Here is a 17,819-nt window from a genome sequence, read left to right as displayed (position 1 = left end):
CGATCTACGAATTAAATATCTATTTTTTGTATGAATCATGCGGTGGTTTCGAAAATTATGCTTTTTCACGGTTTTAATTACAGTTTTCGTTGCGTTTTATACCTCGAAACCCTTCAATGACATCAGAGCTACTTGCGGAAAGTGTTTATTTCATTTATGTGTTTACTGGTTTTACGATGATAACATGTATACAATCTTCCATGACTATTATATATGCGATTTTGTATATTTTACATACTGTTATGTTTATGTATATGTGTATATATATGTTTTGAATATATGATATTCATGAGAGTTGTTTAATCATATGATGATTATATAATCTATATATATACTGATATATACATGATTTATTTTTATTCCTATTATGAGAATCGTACTTGATACGATTCTGAATCAGATACAACAGATTTGCTGAGATCCGGATCTGGTGTCCGATTTTTGTGAACGAGTACCTCTTCGGAAAGTAAAACGTTCATCGAAAAGGCGTTTGACATCGTTTAGGACCTGTAATCTGCGATTTAATGTTATCAAATTTAATATTGAATTTTCTGATTTTTGCTATATTTGGTTTTTATGATTAGATCATGATGGGTATGATATTGTTAATATCAAATTATGTGTTTAAACATGTTCTTATGTGTTAATTGAGCATGGTGGATGGTTATGGCTTATGACCTTAGGTTAATTGTTTTGGTTTTTTTAAATATGACTTGCAAGTCGTTTGATCTTATAGTTATTAAATCTCGAATGTAACTCGAGTTCTTCTTGTAAGTTTTAGGTTTGTGGAGTATATTAATTGAGCCCATGGAAATAGACTATTCAGATTCAAATTAGTTTATGTATTATTCTATTTTTTAGATTTGGACTATAATTTGATTTAGGTCTAGTTTCTTCTCTTATAAATACTCATGTATTGTAAAATCATAACATAACAAATTGTGAGAGCTCAATACAAAATTAATGTGGCTTGTGGAGTAGGAATTTCTGAACCACGTAAATCTTTGTCTTGTGTGATTTCTGTTTATTTTCTCGTTCTTGTTTATTCGCTTTGGGTTTTGCTTTTGTTGTTCTATTACTCAACAACTGCTATTAGAGCTTCAGGTTATAACAATCCATAACAATCTCACGTGGGCTCCAGAATGGACCTAGAAAGCGGTAGATGGGCTACTCAGGGTGGGATTAAGGGGGAGGTGGGTCGACCTTCCATTATGGTCCTAAAGGGATCCATCAAGCCAGAAGGATTCCAGTATGGGTCCAGGGGGCAGATTTGACAAGTGTCGAGCCCGATGTGTGAATGGGAAGATTGTTGGGAGTTGTCCCAAATTGTTTGTGGGAGGGGCAGATTTCTAGAATATAAGCCGCCAAATAACTCCATTATTATGAGGCCTTTTGGGAGTTAACTAAAAACAAATCCGTTTGGGCTCGGCCAAAAGTGGACAATATCATACTAATGTGGAGTTAGGCCTGCTTTGAAAAAGCCCAACAAGAGGTATCAAAGCCTAGGTTTTCAGGAAAGTGGGAGCGATGGCAGAATACGGAAAGGTAAATATCGACAAATTTGATGTCTTGTGGTTTTGGAAGATGCAAATTGTGGATTATTTGTATCAGAAAAAACTACACGAATCACTGGAAGAGAAGAAACTTTCTTCAATGAAGGATAAAGACCGAAAGCTATTAGATATGCAGGCTTTGGGGGTAGTTAGCTTGACTTTGGTGAAGAACGTTACTTACAATATCGTCAAGGAAACGATAACTTATGGTTTGATCAAGGTTTTGTCAAACATGTATGAGAAGCCGTCTGCTTCGAATAAGGTGTATTTGATTCGCTTGTTAGTTTCCACGAGATTGAATTATTGAGCAAGATTGAAGTTGTACGTATAACTCAACAATACTGGTTTGGATAACTCAACAAGAACTTTGAAATAATCTATATTCCACTAGAATTAGTACAGATTTTTTATTGGGCATATACACAAAGATTTTGGTAGCTACAGGGAAGAAGAAGTCAACAGTGATCCGTATAAAATTCATTAATATGTTCAGGCATAGGAAGAATAAGGTTGGAGTCATTCGAAGCAGTTATCAGATCAGTTATCAGAATCAGTGTGAAGACCTCAAGGATTCTTAGTAAAGTTGTTTATATCTGATAGAAGACTTAATGATTTGAGAAGAAATAGTACGATGTCCTGAGAGCGAAACTAGTCACATTTGAACCAGACCATTGCACTAGATGTCAATGATTCGTGAAAGGGAATTCAGTATTATCATTAGGAAGACTGTCGAGTGAGGATTCATATTCAAGAATACGGGTTTTATGTTTCAGATGAAGACTCAAAAGAGAATACTTGAAGACAGGACAACTTTGGGAGTGTAGTGCTCTACAGAAACTAAGTCAAAGTGATCACTACCTTGTAGTAGAAGTCACCCTGATCAGTATATTAAATGTCAGAAGCAATATCCTAGTGATACAGCTCAATATTTAAGTAAAGGAACTGATCTTGACTTGGTACGAACCTCCGGGAATAAACAGGAGCAAAAATAAAATCAGAAGTGCATATATGCACCCATTGGTCTCCAGTAAGCATGCATGAGAATTTTTCTAAAGCAAAATGACTTCCCTAGCTATACTAAAAAGTCTAGGTCGCAAGTAAGAACTAGCAAGAGAGAAATTGCATTGCATGTGTTCCATGGCCCACAGAATCATTTCTTTAACTCCCACAAGGTGCATGGTTGCAAGTAACTCTCTTCCTTGCTAAAGGGAGTCGTAAGTTAGCTCCTGTTAGTCGCTAAACACACGCTAAAATTACACGCAAGTATACGCGTTCACAAGTAGTATAAGATAAAAATCAGATTTGTTCCCACAGGGACTAGTTTAGGTTAACTTTATAATTTATGCACTTAAGCAACAATGTATGGTTATTATTCAATGCTAAGACGAATAACAATTTGAGGTTGTTTATAACTAAGAATTAAACTAACAATTATAACTAAAAGAATAAGAATGATTGAATTAATATATATGACAAACATGGGATTCTAACTTCATTCAATACTTCATTCAATAGCCTTTTCATTCTTAACCTTAGCATGTAATGGCGATGACACTAATCAGATAACACGAAACTGATAAACGCCAACTTTCGTTGCACGAATACCAAACTACCAGACATCCACAAAAGAGATAGAAGTTGAATAGACACCAATTATATTGAGACCCTATATGTCTATAGAATTTGAAAATATAACGGTTTAAGCACAAGTTACCTATCTTGATTACATAGGGCAAGTAAGATGGTTAAAATTACCCACAAATCATGCATAACAAATACATGAACCTATGCTAGCATGGGAGGTTCTAAATCCTTAAATTCACTTTCGCTTCATTAAAGATTAACACACTATCTTATAAGTTCGTGACGCTCATAAGACGAATAAGCACAACCAATACCTGGTTATCAAACAATCACCACACACTAAGGCATCGAAACAAATCAACTAAATAAATCCGCTAGAACCCCACGACAACGATTAGCCCATAATCAGACTCATCATCACGTGGGTTTCTATGAAAGCATGGTATAATAAATGTAGTCTTTATAACGAATAATAAAACATAGTTAACACAAGAGTATAGGTTCAACAAAATAAGAAACGAGCATCCAAGATTACAACGTAAAACAAAGATTCACAAGAATAAACTAGATCATCTTCGCCTTTGTTGAATTGTGCTATAGGTCTCTTGCCGTCTTCTCCTTAGCTATGATATGTATCAGGCTTGATATGTTCTCAAAAAGGAGATTTTTATTGTTTATATAGCAGCCCCATGTAAAGTAGAAGTCTCTCTCTCAAAAGCCAAGTAGAATCAGGATTCTTCTATCCCGACACAGTACGGCCGCGCGCTTGATCAGCGCGGGCGCGCTGGGTTTCTGATGTTTGGGCACGGGCGCACGCTTTGACAGCCCGTTCGCGCTGGCTCATTAATAAAAACTTTGACTTCTTCTTTCTCCTTCTTGATTTGAGCCGGTTTTCCAAGAGCTTTATTCCAACACCATCCTGACACCAAATTATCACCAAAACATGCTAATTCACCTGATTACCTGGAGAATGCCTGAAAATGCAGAAACACTAGAAAACACATTAAAACACCAATAACTTGAGTACAAATACACCAATTCAAAGCTTTACGGATCGTAATAACGTGTCATAAATGCCACTCAACATACCCCCAAACTTGAATCGATGCTTGTCCTCAAGCATAAACAGACTCAAAGAACAAGAAATAAAAATGCATGAATGCAACTAAATGAATGCAACGATCCCCATAGAATAAGTAAAGCAATCAACAAGCAACACCTCAGCAAATGCAATTATTCGCATAAAGATCAATCAAACCTCACAAATCAATCTACAAACCAGAGACGTGCGTGTGTGCAACTGCTTATAGATATACTATCGCAACTAGATCAACAATCATGATGCACTACTTATCAAAGAAATTGCAAGTTTATAAATAGAATAAAAGATAAACTCAAAATAATTTTAACACTTCAATTCTTATATCAAAGTTTTACATGGATTCACGCTTTTATTCATAACAAGACAAAACAACTATGCTTATTTGATCGTGAAATGAGTGAGGTCCACAAAAGACTTATACAATAGTACCCATGTAGCGAGCGTTAGGTTAGCGGATCCCAGACTATAAAAGCCTTAGGTCACTAGGCATAAAGTCCCCTAAGAACTTAATAACTCGAGTACTAAAGAGCCCACTCGTGATCAATTATACATAACCCTTTTTTTATTATTTTTCTTTTTCTTTTTTTTTTCAAATTTCTGAACGAGTGTGTTTCGCTCCATCTCACTCAACCCTAGACTACTCATATAAATATGAGCCAGCTACTAGCCATTTGACACCTAGCCACACAACTAGCAATGAAATCCAATTTTCTCCAATTTTTTTAAATATTCATGTTATATTATTATTAAGAGAATATCCTAAATTCTAAATGTAAATTAACGATTAAACCTCGACAAACAAACCATAACCATAATCTAGCACTCTAGCAACCTATAAGACTTAGTGAAATACAATTGTCTCTAGCATACAAATCCATTTGATAAGACTTAACATCACTAAATACGACATCAATACACTAGCATCAATATCACCAATTAATCAGAAAAATCATCTAAGAGATCATGTTATAATGCAAATGCATGAAACTATATGAACAAACTAACATAAAAACTACCAAAAATAAAAAAAATACTACATGGCAAAATATGCAACTATATGCACTAAACTATCATGAATATGCAACTATATGCGACTCACACAAAATATATTCCTTTAACTACTACCCCTAAACTTAAAATATTCACTATCCTTAGTGAAGTAATAGTAAGGAATCAGGCATACCTACTCCGAATATGAAGCATCACCCTCAATGGGTGGAGTTCCAGGCGTGTCTGGAGATAGATACACGGAATCCTCACCAAAAACTGGCCACTAGATATCAACACTGGTGGCTTTAGAAGCTGTCCTAAGTGCCTGGGTGAGATCATGTGCAAACTGACTATGGATGTCGTGCATCGCATCCATCTTCCTCGCTAGACGCTTATACTGCGTCGAACTCAAACCTGCTCCAACCTTTGCTCCTGTTGTTTCCTGCTGCTGCTGCTGCGATGAACCAGCCTCCTCTCCTAACTGAGCTCTCCAAGCTGCTTGACGGGCCTGTGAAGAACCTCCCGCAAAAGTCTGATCTACTGGCACACCACCTGGCAGATGAGCATATGAATAACCAAGCCCCTTAGGATCGGGCTTCCCTCCATACCACTCCTGCATACTCAACACTGTAGAACTGCCAATAGGAGTACTGGGAAGCTGAAGTTACTCATGTGCGGGCCAATGAACACCAACTTCCACACACAGCTTCGTCACAATGGACGCATAAGGTATAGCACTTGTAGTACCTCCTCTCAAGAACCTTAAAATCCCATGATAAATAACCATCCCCAAATCAAAATAGTCGCCCTGAAGAATACCCTACAGCAGATGAGCACGCTTCACAGTAATCTCATGCACATGAGAAAATGGCATGATGTTGGCACAAATAAACGAGTTCTAAGACCGTGCAAACCTGTTCTTGCATGACGCAGGGAATGTGGAGTAATCAATAGTGCCCCTCTTAAACTTCCAGTGAGTCTTAGGCACACACAGAGTCGCAACGATCAGATCCAAGTTGAAGTCCTCGGGAGTCTTGTCGTTCCACGTGTCCTGACCGGGCTTCCTCACGGGCTGTTCAATCACCCTTCTAATGACATCAACACTGTACTCTACAGTCATCCCCCTAACCACCGTGAAACCATTCTTCTCCGCCTTAGCGTTAGCATAAAATTCTCACACAACACTCATGGGCAAAGCAGCGGGAGCCTCACAAAAAGGAACCCAACCCATCTCAAGGATCATCTCCAACAACTTACTATCCTTCCCTGATGGCAGAAAACCTCGCTCCTTAGTAATAGGCTTCGAGAGAAGCCTCATGTATTCCTCTTCAACCTCAGGTGTAGAAAACCTTGGCCTCACACCATCCGCAGATGTAGAATCGGTGGTGCTACTGCCTACTTGCGTTCTTTGCCTCTTCGGTGCCATTAGGATTGCATAAGAGAAAATAAAAACTAAGTGTTTGAGAGAGATTTGTGTTTGAGAATTTGTGAAGTGGTGGAGAACTTTGTGTATAAGTGTGTGTATGTATAGGTGGTGAGATGAGAATTAGATATGGAATTGAAGTGGGAATTGATTATGGGAATCGTGGGAATAATGGGTTTGATTTGGAGAGGGAAATTTGGGATGTGGAAGAGTAAAATTCGGTTTGGAATTGATTTTGTGGGAAAAATCCCATTTTTTACTCTTCAAACTGCTATTTTTTTTCTAAGTAGGGACCCCGGCGTGGGCGCGCGCTTGGACAGCGCGGGCGCGCTTGGACAGCGCGGGCGCGCTTGGACAGCGCGGGCGCGCTCACCTTCTGGAAAAACGGCGCGGCCGCGTGCTAGATCAGAGCGGGCGTGCTTGGCTACTGAAGTTGGCCCTGAGTTTTTTTCTTTTTCTGATTTTTTTGTGTTTTTCTCCTTTCTTGTTATTTCTTCTACCTACTAATGTACAACAAACTTGGGTTGCCTCCCAAAAAGCACTTCTTTTACGTTGCTAGCACGACATAGAACCTTGAGCTCAAATGAAAAATAACACGACACTAACCACCTAGCGGTTTGCCGTGTTATCATAGTAATGCTTTAGCTTCTGACCATTTACCTTAAATGCTTGGCCCGGATCACTTTCAAAAATTTCCACCGCTCCATGCGGAAACACATTTTTGATTATTGTTAGGTCCCAATGAGTTTGTAGAAGGGGGGTTGAATACAAACGTTACCAAATAATCGAATAAAATGCGGAATAAAAAATGTGAAACAAAATTCAAGTTAAATAAAAATATTATTAAACTTGAAATGTGTTACAACAACTGTATCGATTACAAGGTATTAATCTCAAATCAATTATTACAAATCTAGAATAAATTCGACATGAACTTTTTCTATTTTTGTAATTAAAAGATCAAATGCTAAATGCGATTTGAGATTAAGTTCTAGGGATTTTAATCCGCTAGATTGATATACAAGAACAAGATAAAGATTTCTAGTGGATTAGATTTAACATTACAATCTAGAAATTATGATCTTGAATAAAGCAGATGAAGATAAAATGTTTTGCTGCGGCTGCTGTCTCTTGTTCTTGAAAATGATTGAGAGATAATTAAAGAAAAGTCTTCTGCTTCTTTTTAAATCAGCAAAACAATAGAATTGAATTGGCATGACAATCCTATAGCTTGTATGACTTTCGGTAGGACAATTGAATGAACTAGCAAGACAATCTGAATGAACTAGCAAGACAATCAGAATGAACTAGCAAGACAATTACCCTCCTAGAGTAACTTTCGGTATGACAATGGAGAATGGCCTAGCATGACAATCGGTATGACAATCCAGATTGTCATGCTAGTTCATTTCCATTTGTTTTGCTGATTTAAGCCTTGAATTTAATCCAATTAAGCTTCTGAAAATTCCTAAAATTCCTAGAATTAATTCAGAATTAATTAATCAATTAATTCAATTAATAAATAAATTATTCTTCGCAGATATAATTTATTTTCTTAATTAAATTAGATGACTTAATTAATTAATAGAGAATTAATTCTAGTCTTGAGCAGCAACCATTCTTCTGCAAACCTTCTGAAAATCACTGAAAATTATGAATCAATTCCACCACTTCAACGTTGACACTCGATGTACTGTCTGGTTCATGAGTGACTAACTTCCGTGACGTTTCTTCATGTCTTGACTCTAACACTTTGATTTTCTTCAGATTAAATCCTTGTAATTAATGATACTCTTACGAGATCTCTGTCACTTGATTAAATCCACGATCTTGATTTATTATCACTGAGGCATGATCAACTTCTTGAACTTCTTCCAGTGAATTAACTCCTCAAGTCTGTAGATGAACATTGTCTCTGAATCCTTTGACAGATATTACTTTGCGAGATCTCTTTGACGGTCGATCCACTATTTACTTATTACATTCTTATTTGAGTTGAGTTGAATCCTCGAATATACAAATAGGCTATGACATATGACTTACAATCTCCCCCTATTTGTTTGTTAGACAATAACACACAAATACCTAGAGGATAACTCAACTAACAAATAAGAAAAAGATATAAACATACATGCAAAGTAAATAGTAGAAAAGTTCTGGACTAGATTTAACATTTTCCAGATTCCAAGTAGATGTTCCTCTAGACTGAACATATCTTCAAGTAGTTCCATCTTCATTTGTATAACCACATTTCCTGTTGAGAAGCCCATATCTCTTGCTTCTCCCCCTATGAGAATCAACTAATTAAAGAAAATCACCTTGGTTTTACCACCTCTCCCGTACAATAGGATCCGCAGATAAAAACCAATGGTACTCCCCTAACTGCTTCTTCCCTTACTAGGAAATCACCTTGTGTTTACCACCTCTCCCGTACAATAGGATCCGTAGTTACAAACAACAATGGTGTGGTGTAGTGTACATTTTTAGGATCTTTTTCTTCCTCCCTGCTATTTCTCCCCCTTAGTTGAGGAATCCTCCAAACTATTACTTAAGCTTTTATCTCCCCCTTAAAGAAGGAATGTATGCCATCGTCTGAAGGAGTTCTCATATTTCACTTGGTTGGAAAAGAAATAACAAGTAGTTTCACTTTCTTCCTCACCGTGAGTGTGTGATCCTGTTTAGTGTACCTCACATGTGTTTCACTCTTCTCTCCACTCGTGTTTACACTCTTTCTCACAAGTGTATCACTCCTCTCATAGCTCCATAATCCAGCTGTACCTGCAAGGAAAATCACCTTAGCCATCCTTAAGGAGGTCATAGGTGGTGCAATGGGAGTTCGCAAATCCCCATCCTTGTTAAACTCGTCAGATGAATCTGAGTCATAATCTACAAGTTGCTAGTTTCCCTTTTAGGGTTCCAGATTTGAATTCTGGGAAGGTAAACAATGATCCAACAAATTTAACATAAGGATCAAAGTTCCCTTCTAATGTCTGTGAAGACATTTCCTTGTGACTTATCAGGTAATATCTGAATCATTGTCAACAAGTTGCCGATCTGCGCCTATGTCAGATCCACTATCCGCAGATGCATCCAGGGGATTTAAGCCTGGGGAGGTAGACACTGACCACTGACATATGGCTTTTGGATCAGTATCCTCTCCTAACACCTGTAAAGGCAATTGGTCCACTAACGAACCTTGAACAATCGAATCTGACCTTAAAATGGTCGAAACTCTTGTTTCCGTCAACTCATCCTTTGTGTGTGTAACCTCTCCTTGTGCATCAAGAATTGATTATATTTGAAGTGGTGACACTACATCGGATACCTTGGCCGACAGGCAAAATTCAATAGACTCACCCTGTTGAGAGAATGAATCTAGTAACTGTTTTTGAGCCTTTTCAGCCATTACATCTTTTTGAGAAGATGTATGGGGGCTAGAAGTTGTCTCGGTTTAAATACTACTCATCTATGTAGGAGACAGAGCTACTGGGTTGACTACAGAACCTTCCTTATGTGGTGCACTAGGCACTATCTCCCTCACGCTCATTCATACTACATTTAGTGGTAAGAGAGTGTTGGTTGGTTCTGTTTTTGTGTTTGTCTTTACAGTCTGGGATAGATGTTGTGGGTTTTCAACCTCATGACTGTCAATGAAAGAAAGTCATTGGAGACTGAACCTGTATCATAGAACATATGGTAATAGAGAGAAAATGATTTACAATAGTGATTTCAAAAGATTTTACATGACACAAGAAATCACTAATGTAGAAAGAAGTTTGATTTTGTTTTTCAATATGAATGAGTTTTTGATAAAACATTGATCACTTAGGGTAAAGTCTAAGTAATTCTCATTCATGTCAAAAGCTTACAAATATCTGCAACATAATGTTAACAAGATATCATTGACCGATACTTGTCAAGTACTTTAGATACTAATTGTTATGTTGCATAATCAATATACCACTGTACATATAAAACAATATGATTGTGCTTAGTGATAAGAGAGTTATAAATATGACGACTCTACTTATTCATATAAAACTGTAACTGCAGTTAGAGTGCCATACCATGTCCTTGACGATTGCTTGAGCAGTATACTAGTTCATACCAACCTGAAGTGAGATTGTGAAGAAGAAATTGCATAGTCCAATAGATCTGCAGCTGCAAAGTCCATGAACTGTGGTGCATTGACTTCCTCTTTTGACTTACCAATCAGGAGTACACTTGTACACATCTTACTAGAGTACAATTCCAAGTGTAATATGCAGCAGGTGTCTGATATGTCGTAATATTCTCAAGTCTCGTCACTGGTGCTATATGTTAGATGATGCTTCCTGATAATAACCTAGCACAATATACAAAATTATAATGATAACATTCCCAACTTGCAAACAGCCATATCCCTCGGATAAACCTTTGCTGTTATCTCCAAAGGTAACCATGGGGCCAGCTTTCTCAACCACATTTGATAGCAGGGCTCTATCTCCGGTCATATGTCTTGATGATCCACTTGTCAAGAATCCACACTACCGGTTACACCTGTATACTGCCCTGCACTTCAAATGGATTAGACCTTCTTCGGAACCCAAACTTGGTTGGGCCCGGCATACTTGTAGAACTGTCCTTTGTCAGACAAAACAACATTTTTAATTTTAATGGTCTCAACATTCTCAATGACTGAACATTTGACCTTGTAAACAGCCTTAACAAATTTCTGTTTAAGCTTAGGCACAAATGTCTCCTTTCTAGCCTTAGAAGGACTAGCAGTCTTAGACCTATCATGCTTCTTGTTATTCACATGCTGACGAGGAGTAGTCTTATCATTAGACACATGCTTACCATTAAAATAAGCATACATCATATTAAAAGCACAAGACATACAATTAGCAACACCACATGCTTTATGAGAGTGATTAACAGCAGGCAATTTATGCATGGTAGACATGGCATTATTGTTATCCAACTCATGTGTGTCTGAGTTAGTCTCGGTTGCTTTCACAACTTTGACTGGAACTTTCGACTCACTTGACTTGGAAACAATCTTCTCATAAGCATGATCTTCAGCACGTATTTCTTCTTGAATAACAGAAGAGGTCGCATCAAATGGTTCAGCAATTGATGCTTTATAGAGGGGTTCATCAACACCCTTAAGCACATGTGGTACTTCCCTCCCTTTAGCACATACATGAGGAGGGGAGTTTATGCCTAATTCTCCAATAGCAGCATTGTAATCATAACCTATTCCAGATGTTTGATTAACAGCTTGCTTACTGTAGAACTCTTTAGCCTTCGAACAAGAATTGAAGTAGGCTCTAACCTTAGTCTCAAGACCGGTGATCTTGTCTTTGAGAATAGTTTCGAGTTTTCTATAACAGTCAACTCTATTCTCTAGAAAAGATACCTGTTCTTTTAATTTGTCTTGATTAATGTGCACAAGTCTTAATTCATTGACCTCTTTCTCAAGGTCTGTGATCTGTAAACTTAACAGTTCATTATCACGACGTGCACAATCTAAGTTACCTCTTAGATGATAAACCATTTCAGCATCAGAAAGTTTTACCTCTATTCTTGACGATGAAGCTTTTCCATCAATAGCCATAAGAGCAAGATTTCCTTCATCTTCATCTTCACTGTCAGTATCATCCCAGCTTCTTCCCTTTGCCAGATAAGCCCTTTCAGAGTTCTTTCTTACTTGCTTTGGCTTTCTACATTCTGTGGCAAAGTGTCCCAACTCATTGCAGTTATAGCATCTGATGGTGCTCCGATCAACCATCCCTGTTTTGTATCCACCACTGCTGGTGTTAGAGGATGAAGATCCACCTTTCTGGAATTTGTTGTAGTTGGACTTGTACTTAAGCTTGGGATTCCTCTTGAATCTGACATGGGAGAATCTCTTGACAATTTGGGCCATTGACTCGTCTTCCAATTGCTCCAGCTCTTCCAAGGAATAAAAATCATCACTTGACTGATTTGTAGTAGGAGGATCATATTCTGCTACTAACTCATTTTCCTCAGCCTTGGAAAACTGTACCATTCTCTCCAATTGTTGAGATTGCTGTTGTTGTTGACCTTCAGCTACAAGTGCAGTAGATGTGCTGACCATTCTATCCTTCCCGTAGACTTCCTTCTGTTGAATCTGCTCCAACTCATAGGTTTTTAACACTCCATAGAGCCTGTCCAAAGAAATCTCACTCAGATTTCTAGCTTCTCTAATGGCAGTGATTCTATGTTCAAGATGAGCTGACAGTGTTAAAAGAAACTTTTTGTTGACCTCCCTGATTGAATAATACTTTCCATTGATGTTCAGGTTGTTGATCAACGCATTGTACCTCTCAAACACTTCAGTAATTCCTTCTCCTGGATTTGATTTGAAATGTTCATATTCAGAGGTTAGGATTTCCAACTTGTTCTCCCTAACTTCCTCTGTGCCTTCATTAATCACCTCAATAGTTTCCCACATGTGTTTGGAATTTTTACAGTTCATCACATGTCTGTTCATCAAGGGATCAAGGGAATCAATTAATATTAATTGAAGGCTGGCATCCAAGGAGGTTTCTTCCTTCTCAGCAGGAGTAAAATCTTTGGGCTCTTTTGGATAGGTTCTAGCTTCAGTAGTCACCACACCATCTATTATTACCTCCGGTTCAATAACCATCGGAGTTTTTATACCCTTCTTTAACAAGTTTGAATATTTGGGATTAGCAACTTGTAAAAATAATAGCATCTTCTTCTTCCACATGATATAATTCTCTTTATCAAATTGTGGAATTTTAACGGTTCCAACTTTATGTGAAGTCATTATGAATTTTTGAATGAATAAAAATTCAAAGAGTTGAAAAATCACAAAAGTCTAGGATCTTGATTTGTTCGTTAATCAGAAGGCTCTGATACCAATTGTTAGGTCCCAATGAGTTTGTAGAAGGGGGGTTGAATACAAACGTTACCAAATAATCGAATAAAATGCGGAATAAAAAATGTGAAACAAAATTCAAGTTAAATAAAAATATTATTAAACTTGAAATGTGTTACAACAACTGTATCGATTACAAGGTATTAATCTCAAATCAATTATTACAAATCTAGAATAAATTCGACATGAACTTTTTCTATTTTTGTAATTAAAAGATCAAATGCTAAATGCGATTTGAGATTAAGTTCTAGGGATTTTAATCCGCTAGATTGATATACAAGAACAAGATAAAGATTTCTAGTGGATTAGATTTAACATTACAATCTAGAAATTATGATCTTGAATAAAGCAGATGAAGATAAATGTTTTGCTGCGGCTGCTGTCTCTTGTTCTTGAAAATGATTGAGAGATAATTAAAGAAAAGTCTTCTGCTTCTTTTTAAATCAGCAAAACAATAGAATTGAATTGGCATGACAATCCTATAGCTTGTATGACTTTCGGTAGGACAATTGAATGAACTAGCAAGACAATCTGAATGAACTAGCAAGACAATCAGAATGAACTAGCAAGACAATTACCCTCCTAGAGTAACTTTCGGTATGACAATGGAGAATGGCCTAGCATGACAATCGGTATGACAATCCAGATTGTCATGCTAGTTCATTTCCATTTGTTTTGCTGATTTAAGCCTTGAATTTAATCCAATTAAGCTTCTGAAAATTCCTAAAATTCCTAGAATTAATTCAGAATTAATTAATCAATTAATTCAATTAATAAATAAATTATTCTTCGCAGATATAATTTATTTTCTTAATTAAATTAGATGACTTAATTAATTAATAGAGAATTAATTCTAGTCTTGAGCAGCAACCATTCTTCTGCAAACCTTCTGAAAATCACTGAAAATTATGAATCAATTCCACCACTTCAACGTTGACACTCGATGTACTGTCTGGTTCATGAGTGACTAACTTCCGTGACGTTTCTTCATGTCTTGACTCTGACACTTTGATTTTCTTCAGATTAAATCCTTGTAATTAATGATACTCTTACGAGATCTCTGTCACTTGATTAAATCCACGATCTTGATTTATTATCACTGAGGCATGATCAACTTCTTGAACTTCTTCCAGTGAATTAACTCCTCAAGTCTGTAGATGAACATTGTCTCTGAATCCTTTGACAGATATTACTTTGCGAGATCTCTTTGACGGTCGATCCACTATTTACTTATTACATTCTTATTTGAGTTGAGTTGAATCCTCGAATATACAAATAGGCTATGACATATGACTTACAATTATGAAGGGCCCTGACCACCTTGACTTCAACTTCCCAGGAAAAAGATGGAGACGAGAGTTAAACAAAAGAACTTTATAGTGCTCTATTAAGCTTTGAATTGATGCGTTTGTACTCAAGTTGTTAAGTGTTTTAACGTGTTTTCTAGTGTTTTTGTATTTCAGGCATTCTCTAGGTAATCAGGTGAATTAGCATTATTTTGGTGCTAATTTGGTGTCAAGGTGGTGTTGGAATAAAAGCTCGTGGAAAGCCGACTCGAATCAGCAAAGAAAATCAGAAATCTGAAGTTTTTCTATAGGTACGGCGCGCCCGCGCTGGTCAACGCTGTGATAGCGTGTTGTCACGCCGGTGTGAATTCAAAGAATCCTGATTCTATTATAATTACTATTGGAGGACTTCTGTATTGCATGAGGCTGCTATATATATTTGAATAAAGGACGTTTTTAAGAGAGAGACGTACCAGAGTGCAAGGAGAGTCGTAAGAAGACCGTTTTAACACGGATTCAATGAAGATGAAGAAGATCTTGATTTTACTTGCGAATCTTTGTTCTAAGTTGTAATTGGATGCTAGTTTTATTATTTGTGAACCTTACTCTTGTTTCGTACTTGGTTTTGTGTATTCGTTATAAAGACTAAGTTTGTTATACCATGCTTTCATCGGAACCCACGTTGATGATGAGTCCGACTATGGGCTAATCCTTATCATGGGGTTCTAACAGATTTATTTATGGATTTCTTTAGTTAATTTGTTTCGATGCCTTAGTGTGTGGTGATTGTATGATATTCTAATATTGGTTGTTCGTATTCATCTTATGAGCGTCGCAAACTTATAAGATAGCATGTTAATCTTTAATGAAGTGACAGTGAATTTAAGGAGTTAGAACTTGCCATGCTAGCATCGGTTCATGTATTTGTTATGCATGATTCGTGGTTAATTTTAACCATCTTACTTGCCCTATGTAATGAAGATAGATAACTTGTGCTATAACCGTTATGTTGTCAAATTCTATAGACATATAGGGTCTCAATATAATTGGTGTCTATTCAGCTTCTATCTCTTTTGTGGATGTCTGGTAGTTTGGTATTCGTGCAACGAAAGTTGGCGTTTATCAGTTTCGTGTTATCTAATTAGTGTCTTCACTATTACATGCTAAGGTTAAGAACAATAAGGCTATTGAATAAAGTATTTAATGAAGTTATAATCCCATGTTTATCATATATATTAATTCAATCATTATTATTCTCTTAGTTATAATTATTAATTTAATTCTTAGTTATAAACAACCTCAATTTATTATCGTCTTAACATTGAATAATAACCATACATTGTTGCTTAAGTGCATAAATTAATTAGTTAACCAAAGCCAGTCTCTGTGGTAATGAATCTGATTTATGTCTTATATTATTGCGAACTCGTATACTTGCGTGTAATTTAGCGCGTGTTTAGCGACTAACAAGTTTTTGGCACCGCTGCCGGGGACTGCAGTGTTAATTTTTAGTTTATGTATTTTCCATCAGTGGTAGTTAAAAATTCATTGACTCGGACACTGTTATTTATTCGTTTCCTTGTCTTATTTCAGGTACTCTAGCGAGGGTGTATGCATACGCGTTCGCGTACTCGTAAGAGAACTCTGGATAAAGTCGAGGAAGAAGTTGTGGTGGTTCGAAAGGAAGTTTTCGAAGAAGAAAAGAAGATAGAAGAAGAAGAGAAAGTCGAGGAACCAGTTTTAGTAGAGATGGGAGATCAAGTAGAAAATCCTAAGGGTTTGAAGGACTATTCTCATCCTAAGATCAATGGCATTCAGTCAAGCATCATCAGGCCAGCCATCAGGGCTAACACTTTTGAGATCAAGTCATGCACGATTCAGATGATACAGAACTCAGTTCAGTTTGGGGGTTCTCCTACTGAAGACCCCAACATGCACATTAGGGATTTCATCAAGATCTGCGATACGTTCAAGTTTAATGATATGACTGAAGATGCTATCAAGCTGCGACTCTTCCCATTCTCTCTGAGGGATAAAGCTAAGTGATGGTTACATTCTCTACCAGCAGGGTCTATCACCACTTGGGAAGATCTTGCTCAAAAGTTTCTCAATAAATTCTTCCCTATGGCAAAGACTGCTGCAGTCAAGAATGCTCTTACTCAGTTTGCTCAGCAAACTGGAGAATCTCTGTGTGAGGCTTGGGATCGATATAAGGAGATGCTAAGGAAGTGCCCACACCATGGCATTCCTGATTGGATGATTTTTAACTGTTTCTTTAATGGATTTTGTGCTATGATGAAGCTTATGAATTAATTGAACTGATGGCTGCTAGTGAATATCAGAATCCTTCCCAAAGACTGACTCAGGGAAAAGTAGCAGGAATTCTGGAGTTGGATGCAGCAACTGCTATAGCTGCCCAACTTAAGGCTTTGACGATGAAGGTGGACACTTTGGCTAATCACGGAGTTAATCAAATCGCCAGTATCTGTGAGCTTTGCGCTGGTGCCCATGAGACTGATCAGTGCGCAATTTCTAGTGAATCAGCTCAGTTCGTGAGCAACTTTCAGCGTTCGCAGCAACCTGTGCCAGCCACTTATCATCCCAACAACCGCAATCATCCTAATTTCAGTTGGAGCAATGCTCAGAATGCGGTTCAACAGCCTTATCAGCAGTATCCAGCTAAATAGTACAACCCCCTGGTTTTCAGCAACCGCAATATGCACCAAAACAGCAACTCCAGCTGCAACAAGCTAATGAAAAATCTAAACTAGAGGATTTCAAGCTTATATACAAGAGTCAAGCTGTTTCTATCAAGACCTTGGAAAATCAAATTGGTCAATTGCCAATGCCTTACTAAATCATCAGCTTGGTACACTACCTAGTGACATAGAAGTTCCAGGAAGGAAGGAAGCTAAGGAGCAGGTTAAGGCAATCACTTTGAGGTCTGCAAAGGTTGCGAATCCCGAACAAA

General features: G+C 37.3%; 1 non-coding gene across 1 annotated transcript; it reads right to left on the bottom strand.

The window, feature by feature from the left end:
- Positions 1–16,987: 16,987 nt before the first annotated feature.
- LOC141716247 (small nucleolar RNA R71) lies at positions 16,988–17,094 on the bottom strand. Its single transcript, XR_012572964.1, has one exon. It is a non-coding gene; the product is annotated as a small nucleolar RNA R71 (small nucleolar RNA).
- Positions 17,095–17,819: the final 725 nt, after the last annotated feature.

Source organism: Apium graveolens, chromosome 3 (assembly GCF_009905375.1).
Source record: "Apium graveolens cultivar Ventura chromosome 3, ASM990537v1, whole genome shotgun sequence".
Classification (NCBI taxonomy): domain Eukaryota; kingdom Viridiplantae; phylum Streptophyta; class Magnoliopsida; order Apiales; family Apiaceae; genus Apium; species Apium graveolens.
Note: the sequence above shows the minus strand (reverse complement) of the source record. Positions and strands in the feature narration are given on the sequence as shown.